Source organism: Durio zibethinus, chromosome 12, assembly GCF_047325235.1.
Source record: "Durio zibethinus cultivar Kanyao isolate XHJ-2024 chromosome 12, ASM4732523v1, whole genome shotgun sequence".
Lineage (NCBI taxonomy): Eukaryota > Viridiplantae > Streptophyta > Magnoliopsida > Malvales > Malvaceae > Durio > Durio zibethinus.
This window is the reverse complement of record NC_143173.1, coordinates 14,617,585-14,627,815: the sequence shown is the minus strand read 5'-3', so window position 1 is coordinate 14,627,815 and position 10,231 is coordinate 14,617,585. Positions and strand designations below refer to the sequence as shown.

General features: G+C 28.8%; 1 pseudogene; it reads left to right on the top strand.

The window, feature by feature from the left end:
• The first annotated feature begins 7,734 nt into the window (after positions 1-7,734).
• On the top strand, positions 7,735-9,211 carry LOC111297624 (ankyrin repeat-containing protein BDA1-like; annotated as a pseudogene).
• Positions 9,212-10,231: the final 1,020 nt, after the last annotated feature.

Genomic DNA, 10,231 nt, shown 5'->3' with positions numbered 1-10,231 from the left:
CTCTTTTATAAAATGAAAGACATAATATTCATATTTGGTAAATCCTAATTGAAAAGATACCTAAAAAATAAAATTGAGTGGGTTTAAAAAATATTTATTGAAACAAACTCAGCATAAAAGAATATATTTCACACTTACTGATAATGACAACCAATTTATCTTTCTATTCTTATCAACTATATCCATTCCCCTAAATTGAACAGAAAAATAATAATAAATGCGAAATTAAAAGTAATTATGAAGAAATACAATATAATCTAATTGTCTTTAATTAATAATATGTAATACATAATTATTAAATTATTAATATTGCGGTTAAACGTCGCCATTGATTAAGCGAAGTTAAATAAATATGGCATCCAAGAATTGGTATCAATTACAATAAGCTGTCAATGACGCTTGTAAAATAATAAGCATGATATACAAATATTAGGCATTATTTTAGTGCCATAAAGGTTGGAATTTTAGTTGTACGAATAGAACTTTTGCAACATTATAAGGCACCAGAAAATAATCGACCCATTGTTGCATGCATTAATCCATATGACGACCATGAATAAAGATAGTGCATTCACTATATTAATCATATTTAAATCAATGAATCTGAATTTATAGGTCATTTGTCTCGTCTTGATCTCTCTATATAAAAAGTTGTATAATAACAATCGACAATACTAATTAGTAATATGATGTAATATACAAGTTAATGATACTGACTTTGAATATTTAAATTAATTGATAAGCTAACCTCATATAAACAACAATATGAGAAGCTATCAAGGGTACAATATGCCTCAATCTCAAGCCCCCTAATGTAAGAAATGGATGGATGATCAAATAACCCATCCCCGAACTCAACGATAATGACATTTCCTTCGAATAAATGATCAAGTGCATAATTAGATAACACATCAATGGTAGCTTTAGCAGGGGTCATCCTTTAAGTCCCAACATCCTGTTACAATATCTAATGAAATATAAGTATTAAAACCAAATCAATAAATATAAAATACAAATAAATATTAAGTGAATAAACAAAATGAAAATAATGATTATTACCAGAGTTTGGGTTTACTGCTAGACTTGATTAGTGAAAGCTTGTCCTTGTTGGATGTTGGTAATAAACTACCCTCTGGGCATGTTAGGCTGTATTGCTGCCAACATCGCCTCCAAAGCTGTGAGTCATTATTGTTGATCATTTTGACATTGCCTTTGCTTATCAAGTCTTTGTTGTTGTTGCTAAATGATTACTTCATAAATTGCATTTTTCATTGGAGGGGGTTTAGGTTGATTATTGAAGAACTTTGATGGCAACACAAATCTATCAATCCCCCAAACTCTATCATGTCTTTCTTTTAATTTTAATGCTAAAGATAAAGGATATTTGATATAACTTATGGAGACCTACACCCAACTTGTGAGGTATTATTCGCTTTGACTCGAAGGTCTCATAGTTTTGTCATACAAAAGGTGCCTTACAAGTTTAGGTTTAGATATATATATATATCATTCTTTATCTACACATTCTTTCAATGTGGGATTAAGGGCATTACAATCTCTCAATTTTTAAAGCTTGACATCCTTATCAAGGCAAGTCCACCAATAGGACAAATATCATACCAGACGTGGGGATTCTAAAGGTGGCTCTCCACCGTGTAGCACTTAGTGACTCCCATGGTCCCACTGTATAGCACTTAGTGACTTTTATGATGTAACACTTAGTTCCTGCTGTCTAGTTATTGTTTTGATACCATTTATAGAGACCCACACCTAACTTGCAAGATATATTATCCGCTTTAACTCAAAGGTCTCATAGTTTTGTCTTACAAAAGGTACATCGCAAGTATGGGTTTAGATCTCTACATATATATCATTCCTTATCCATACATTTTTTCAATGTGAGATTAAGGGCATTACATAACCAGTTGACAGTTTACTGGATTCAAATTTAGTAGCAAATTCATCCTGAAACACAATACGATGGTGTGTAATAATAAAGTTATACAATATATAGTCATGATACCAACATAAAGCCAATCATACATGATAAATTGATTAGTTATACTTACAGTTTTTTTAACCATTTCTTCGGTTGCTTCATTTATGAATGATCCATCCTTCTGCATATATCTTTTTTTTCACACATCCTATTTAAAAACTTCGGTTCCAAAGCTAAATGATTCCTAAAAAATTAAGGCGTCATAAGAATCAGAATCTATTAAACAAATGTTCATAAATATTCATATAAAAGTATAAAACAAGTGTGTGAATACTTATAAGATCATGCTTAACTTTTATATAACCTTTTTTCAATGTCCGATAATGATATACTTGTTTGACTTGAATGTTCTTTTGTTATTCTTTGATTTTTAAAAAAAAAAAGATAAATCACATATTAATATATTGAATATATTACACAAAATATTAAAAACAATTAACATACTGGGTATATATATCAAAAATTCTTCTGATAGACGATATTGAACAAAATGTGGCCACTATTGATAATTGATAGCATCTATATATAACGATAGAGGATCAGCTAATAAATCACTTTTATTAGTGAACAATAAAATATATTGGGTTATCAATCTGCTTTGAAAGTCTCTAAATGCTTTCCTAGCTAATTGCAATATAAGTTTTTTTATACTTATTTAAGATGTCAAACCATTCTTAATAAATTTAAAACAATTAGTATGAACACATTAATTTAATTAAATTTCTAAATTAACAAATTTTTAGATATTGTTGAATAAACATATCATAACTAACTCCCACATACGATCCTTTTACTTATTAAGAACCATCCGTCAATTAGGTACATAATAGAAATACTATTATGGACGACCACCCCAATGTGACTATCCAAATTGGCAACTCTAACCAACACAAGTTGCCCATTTTGAATGAAGTCGACATGAATTTTCGAACCATTCACTTTAATTTGTTTACCACGTCCCTTAGCTTTTTTTTTTTTCACTACGAGTGTATCTTCTTTATGCTTAGTAGCAGGAGACATATATTCTTCAGATTCTATAATATATGTGATTTTGATTATAATTATACGAAATACACCAAATTGTCTATCTAAATATCACATAGTAAGAAACAACCAATATCCACTATAGTTACTAGACCAATATGCATAAAACATTCTAAAACCAATAAATAGTTTACAGGTACAAGCCATATTGTGATTCCAACATATCATAAGAGTTTCATGCAAAATAAATGATGAGTACAAATATAACAACTAATTTTCACAAAACCATTAAGCAAACCATAATACTAAACCAAACAACAAAGAAAAACCATACATGCAATGAAGAGAGGTTGGGCATCGTAGGTGACAGTGGAATATGCATAAAAATACAAAAAAAATATATAGTAAGGAAAGGAAAAAATGACTTATATCGAAGAATATAAATAAAAAAGAATAAAATATGTATATATCAGTAAAAAAGAGGTATGATAACGTTGAGTGCTTAACGGTCGGCTGCAATGAAAAAGATGAAGAAACCAAAAAACAAACTAATGGATTGATGGATTTAGGGGTTTAAATGCAATGCAGCTTTTTATCATTCATTGTATTTTACTCCTAGGATGCTAGTTATTCTTTCGTATCTATTAGTTTTGCATAAAGCTACACACCAACATTGTAATACCTAAACAGTCAAACCATGTCCATGTCCCCTACAAATGGATATTGGATGCATATCTAGTCTTGAAGGATGGTCACTGCAATTTCTTTTGGTACAACGACAACAATGGCTCGAAACTAAGGTTTCTTATTCTTTTACCACTTAAGCAATTAAGATGCTAATGGAAATTGCTTCTTATTTTCTAAATTGTTCTATTTTGTAGCATGTCGATGTATCACTTTATCTCTTTCTTTTTGTTTAATTTGTTATCTTGTATATGAGTTTATTTCATGCACTTATGTTCGTGGATGTATAAATAGTATTATAAAATTAATTCTTGAGTTTAAAAAAAAGTTTTATTTATTTTCTATATCAAAAATTAAATTTTAATCACTATAATTAAAAATTTAACATTTAATCAATATATCATGCAACTGTACAAAAGAAATTATTAAAACCAACACTAGGTTGAGCGATGGATTAAATTTTCAACTGAATTACAATAACAGCCTAGCTAATTCAAAAACAAGTGTGGTTTAGGAAGGAGAGAAGAAAACATTCAAAACTAAAGGTAAACGTATGCATGACAACAAACATTTGACAATTTTTTGTAAATTTTTAGGGTCTAAAATGATAATAATATAATACTATATGTTAAAATGACCGTCTTATAAGAAAATGTTTTATATATAATTATTACTAAGTGACAACAACTAATCACCAATACCCACAAAAGAACATAAAAGAAGAACCATTTTTTATATAAATTGAGGAAGTTATTAAGGTTAGGAAGATACCATGGCAGGCTGGTGAGAAATATTCTACCAAATTAAGTGATTGATATAATTAGATTTGTTAAGCTTTAAAAGCTAGCAAAAGACTATTTTGCTTTCGAGATAAAAAAGAAAGTCTAATTTGAATGAATGCAAATTTAATATTGTACTCTTATTTTACTATATTGATAGGTATTAAGATAAAAAAATTTAAGGGTAAATTAAGAACTAAAAAAAAAAAGCATGGAAGATTTTTTTTTTCCTTCTAAATTCCTTAAGGATGAACATAACCTATTCATCATGATCCGAGCATCTAAAAACATTTCCATCTATTGAAATTAATTCATTGAACTTATTAATGCTTCCTGTTTGAGTTGCTGCCCCCGATCTTTTTTCTATTACCATATCTACGATAGGATAAATATTGATCAGACGAAGGAAATTAAGAGTATGGTTTTAGGGTTGGTCCTATGTTAGAATATTTTCAAAACAATAATAAAATATTGTATATATTTTTTAATTATTTGCATAAAGTTGTGTTTGGATAATTGTGTTTGTCCTAACAAATATCTATTTAGACAATTATATCTATATAAATAAACATTTATTTAGACAATTAAGTGAGACATCTATTTGATTATAAACAAAACTTCTTTAGCTTTTGAAAAACACAAAAACAAATGACCTTTAAATAATGTTCTTAATATGGAACAAAATCAAGAAAAATCTTTGCAAGTTTTTTATAGCTAAATTAAATAATTATGTTTTTAAACTGATGAATGTTTAGTGAATTGATTTTGTTATTACAAAATATAATTAATAATTGAGTTTCATTGTATTATCGACGTTTATTGCAAAAAACACATTTGCATGGTAAATAATTAAGTAATATTGATACACTATTTAAAGTCTTCCCTTAAATTTCTTGATTTGCATACGTATATGGATGTTAACGAGTAGGGTATGAAGAGGGTAGAGTATTTCTTATCCCTCTCCTCTAATATTTATATTATACTTATTTTTGTATCTATACTCAATAGATATTTTAAATTTATCCCATCCCCATTCCCATGGATATTTAATCGGTATAGTAATCTTCGTACCAATAACTTTTGAAAAAAATAAAAAATAAAAAATATTTTTTAACTTTTTTTAAAATTTTTTATCATGTATATTTAAGTAATTTTTAAAAATATATATTAATATATATTTTTTCAATAAAAATTTATTAATTTTAAGTAATCTAAAATAATAATTTATATTATTTAATAATTTTTTTACTTAATATATAAAAATATATATAAGGTATGGATACGGGATAAATGCTATATTACTTATTTCATCTTTATGCAAATAAAAATTTAAAATTATATCCGTCTTCATTTTCATGTCTGTAATGTAATATCCATCTTTATTTCATTTAAGTAAAAAATCAAATTTCTCAATAAATATGAATAAGTTTAACATTCTTGCATACATATGATGTAACTTGTTATTGTCTCCTTGGTTTAAATATGCTATAAAGTATCCATCTTCATTATTTGGAAATTTCCCAGCAATTAATCTTTGGAAATTTGGTTCCTTATCAATAAACACAAACAAAATATTTAAACGTCGTCGATAGACTTTGACTTCGGATTAAAAGTCAAATGCATTTCACTAGCCCGACCGCCTAGCAAACTTACATGTATTTAGACACATCTTTCACAAACTGCTTTTTCATCATATTTTCGTCGAAGATTATCTTCCTAGCGTAAACTTGCATTTCAACTTCACATAAATTTGAATATATTTTTTAAAATTTTTATGTAATATTATAGGTGTTATATTTATGTTCGATGAAAATTAATTCGTTATTTTGTATTAACTTCATTAATTCTATTAATTTAAGTATTATATTTATTAATGATGAATTTAATATTTATTTAGTTAATTCATGTAATCATGAAATGATATTTAATAAATTTGATATTTAATTTTTTTTTTTAGATTATAATCTTTTTTATAAGATTATTAATAGTTTATTTATTTATTTAAATATTAAATTACTCATTTTCAAAGTTAGATATAATTTGAATATTTAATTATCAGATACATCAACTTATATAAAAAAATTTATATTTTCTTCCAACATTCTCTAACCATTGGTTAAAACATGTTCAAGAGATCCGAAAAACAAATAAAAAAATAATTTAATCTCATTTATTAAATTTATTAAAATTAATAATTAAAAAAATGTAAGAAGATATAAATTTTTTTATGTAAATTGATTATTCTCTTTTAACTATTATTAAAAAGGTATTTTTTATAATTAAAAAATAAAATGAATAAAAAAAAAGCGAGAGAAAGTTGGGTGTAGGGCTATAGGGCTTCCGGTGGTTTTGAAGTGGGCCGAAGAGGCTGAGTGCTTTCGGTGTCGATCATCTATCTCCCCACTTGGCTCGTGGAGATTTGGAGTGAAAAGATAAAAGACGAGACAATAGGGTTAGGCGTTTGATTTGATTTGATTTGATTTATAGAGTCGGAAAAGTGATGGAGAAAGTTACGTAAAAGGTGAACAGTAGTTCGGAAATCGGATAAAATGCCTTTCATGTTTTTCAAAACACTTTTGGAAATTGGATGCAGAAGTGTTTGAATTTGACACGTTGTTTTTCATATTCAGAAGCAAAAAACAGGAAATAAAGTTTGAAAATTTTTATAGCTTGTTAAAAGTGAAAAAACTTTTTTTTTTCAACGTTTTGGACCATATGGATAAACAATACTCGTGTCTGAACAGTTTCAGTTTAATACCTAAAAAAAATTGAAGATATGGATCAAAACTAAGTTTTCAATATTCTGCTTTTATTTTAATGTTTTGTTGACTGTAATAGACTGACTAAACAGCACCTAAGTTTGAAAGGTACTGTGTAATTGAATTAAAACGGAAAAAGTAAAAATATTGGGTATGAGTTTGAATTTTTAAATTTTGATCTGTAAAAATTTTAACTTATTTTAATTAGTCCTTTTTTTATTTTTAGTGTTTTCTTGTTGACTATAATTGATGATTAAAAAGCACGGCAATTTTTTTACTTGTAAATTAATTCCTAAAGGATGAATATAAAAATATTTATTGCATTACTATATCTAACATGCAAATTCTACATTTATCATTGCACCTAAATTTCGTGTTTGTGCTTACCGGGGGAAAGGGAGTTGCTCAATTTTAAGCGAAACCATACTCCTAATTTCCTCTATCTTCTCCTTTACCCTTGATTTTGCTGTATAGAGTAGTCTAACCCCTTTTTTTTCCTTTTTGCCTGTCATTTTCATTGTCATTTGCCTTTTCTGATATGGATGAAAATTTGGGGAGGGCCGCTCAAAAAGGAAATGTGGATGAATTATATGCATCAATCCAAAGAGATTCTAATGTTTTGAGGCATATTGATGAGATGGAGTTCGTTGACACTCCATTACACATAGCTGCAGCTGAAGGGTGCATTGATTTTGCCATGGAGATAATGACTTCAAAGCCTACATTTGCTAGGATGTTAAACCAACAAGGCTTTAGTCCCATCCACCTTGCAGTTGAAAAGGGGCATAAAGAGCTGGTGCTACTTCTCATGAAAAACGATAAAGATCTTGTTCGTGTCAAAGGGAAGAAGGGTGAGACTCCTTTGCACTACGCAATAACCACAGAACACAACCTTCATCTCATAGCTAGCTTTCTGAAGGCTTGACCCGAATGCATTCGGGTATGAAAACTACAAACGAGACTGCTTTGCATATTGCAACGATCAACAAAGAATTAGAACCTCTCAAACTCCTATGCGGGATCCTTAGGAGGACCGACTGTCGTGAGGATGTGGTGAATCAAAAAGACAGGAACGGCGACACTGCCTTGCACATAGCTGCCCACGATAATCAATATGAGGTTCTACACATATGCTCTAAATAATTTTACTTTTAGCAAAAGAAATAGATTCTTTTCAGATTGTATAATTTCATCACTCTTAATTAAACAGATGCTTAAACTGCTATTGCATTGCAAGGCTGACAAACATGCGACCAATCAGGCTGGTTCAACGGCACTGGATGTTGCACAACAACTTTATATCAGAGAAAGCATTAGAATTCTGCGTGGTTACTGTATTCCAAGAGTTTCAACTTTTAATTATAAATTGCAGAAACAACTGTTCAAGTATGTGACGAAGTCATCAGCTGTGAATTTTCAAGATATGGACAATATATCAATTGAGGACCGCAATGACTTACTAGTAATTCTAGGACTGCTTTTAACAGCAACCTACCAAGCCAGTCTTAGCCCACCTGGTAGTGTTTGGCAGGAAGACAGTTCCTCAAACTCCACTGCCAATCATAGAGATAAAGAAAATGTAGGGAAATCAGTCATGGATCAAATTACTTTTCTTTATTTCTACATTCCAACCTCTGCTGTCTCACAGTAGCGTTTTTCTTAACATTGGGTCTTCTTAAACCTTTTCCTCGTGGTTTCAGGACTGCTCTTCAGGTACTCCTTTCATTTCTTGCTATATGCTTCTATGAATCAATCTATTTCTTAGCGCCAATTGTTTTAGCAACTGTAGTTATCAATATAGTTTCAGTTATGGTTTTCATTTTGATGATTTTCATGTGTTTTGCTTATCAAGTGTCAAAAGTTAGTGTTTTTATTCTGGGATGCTGGATATTCCCTCCAGGTTATCAGTTTCTAGGTTTTGTAGGAAATGTTGGTTATTCCTTTTTCTGCATGACGAATTCTGGAAAGGAACTGTTTTAGTTGTAGGACTTTGTTTACTCATTGGTTTTGAATCTGGAGGCTTGATAGAAGCACCCATTTCAGTCCTAGGATGCTTGTTATTCCATAGTCTTTGTAGGTCCTGCATAAAGCTGTACAATTAACATTGTAACGCCTGAACAGTCAAACCATGTCCATGTCCCCTACACATGGATATTGGATGCATATCTAGTGTTGAAGGATAGCCATTGCAATTTCTTTTGGTATAGCGAAAACAATGGCTCGAATCTAGGGTCTCTTATTGTTTTACCACTTGAGAAGCTAAGATGCTAATGGAAATTGCTTCTTATTTTCTATATTGTTCTATTTTGTAACATGTCAATTTATTAGTCTTTGTTTTTTTTTCCTTTTGTTTAATTTGTTATCTCGTATATGAGTTTATTTCATGCACTTATGTTCGTGGATGTATAAATAGTATTATAAAATTAATTGTTAATTTTTTTTAAAAAAAATTATTTCTTTTCTATATCAAAAATTTAATTTTAATCACTAAAATTAAAATTTTAATATTTTATCAGTAAATCATATAATTATTTTAAAAAATTTATTAAAATGTTGAGCGATAGATTAAACTTTTAACTGAATTATAATAGCAGCCTAGCTAATTCAAAAACAAGTCTGGTTTAGGAAGGAGAAGAAAAGATTCAAACTAAGGCGTAAATGTAAGCATGACAACTAACATATAACCATTTTTATTAAATTTTAAAGTTTAAGGTGACAATAATATAATATTTTATTTTAAAATTACCGTCTTAGAAGAAAATGTTTTATGTATAATTATTACTAAGTGACAACAACCAATGACCAATATCCATAAAAGAACATAAAAAAAAAAAAAAACCCATTTTTTATATAAATTGAGGAAGTTCTTAGGTTTAAAAAGATACTGTGGCAGGCAGGTGAGAAATATTGTACTAAATTAAGTGATTGACATAGTTGATTTATTAAGTTTTCAACCTTGCAAAAGACCAAGGTTTATCTATTTTCCTTTTCAGATAAAAAAGAAAGTTTATTTTGAATGAACACAA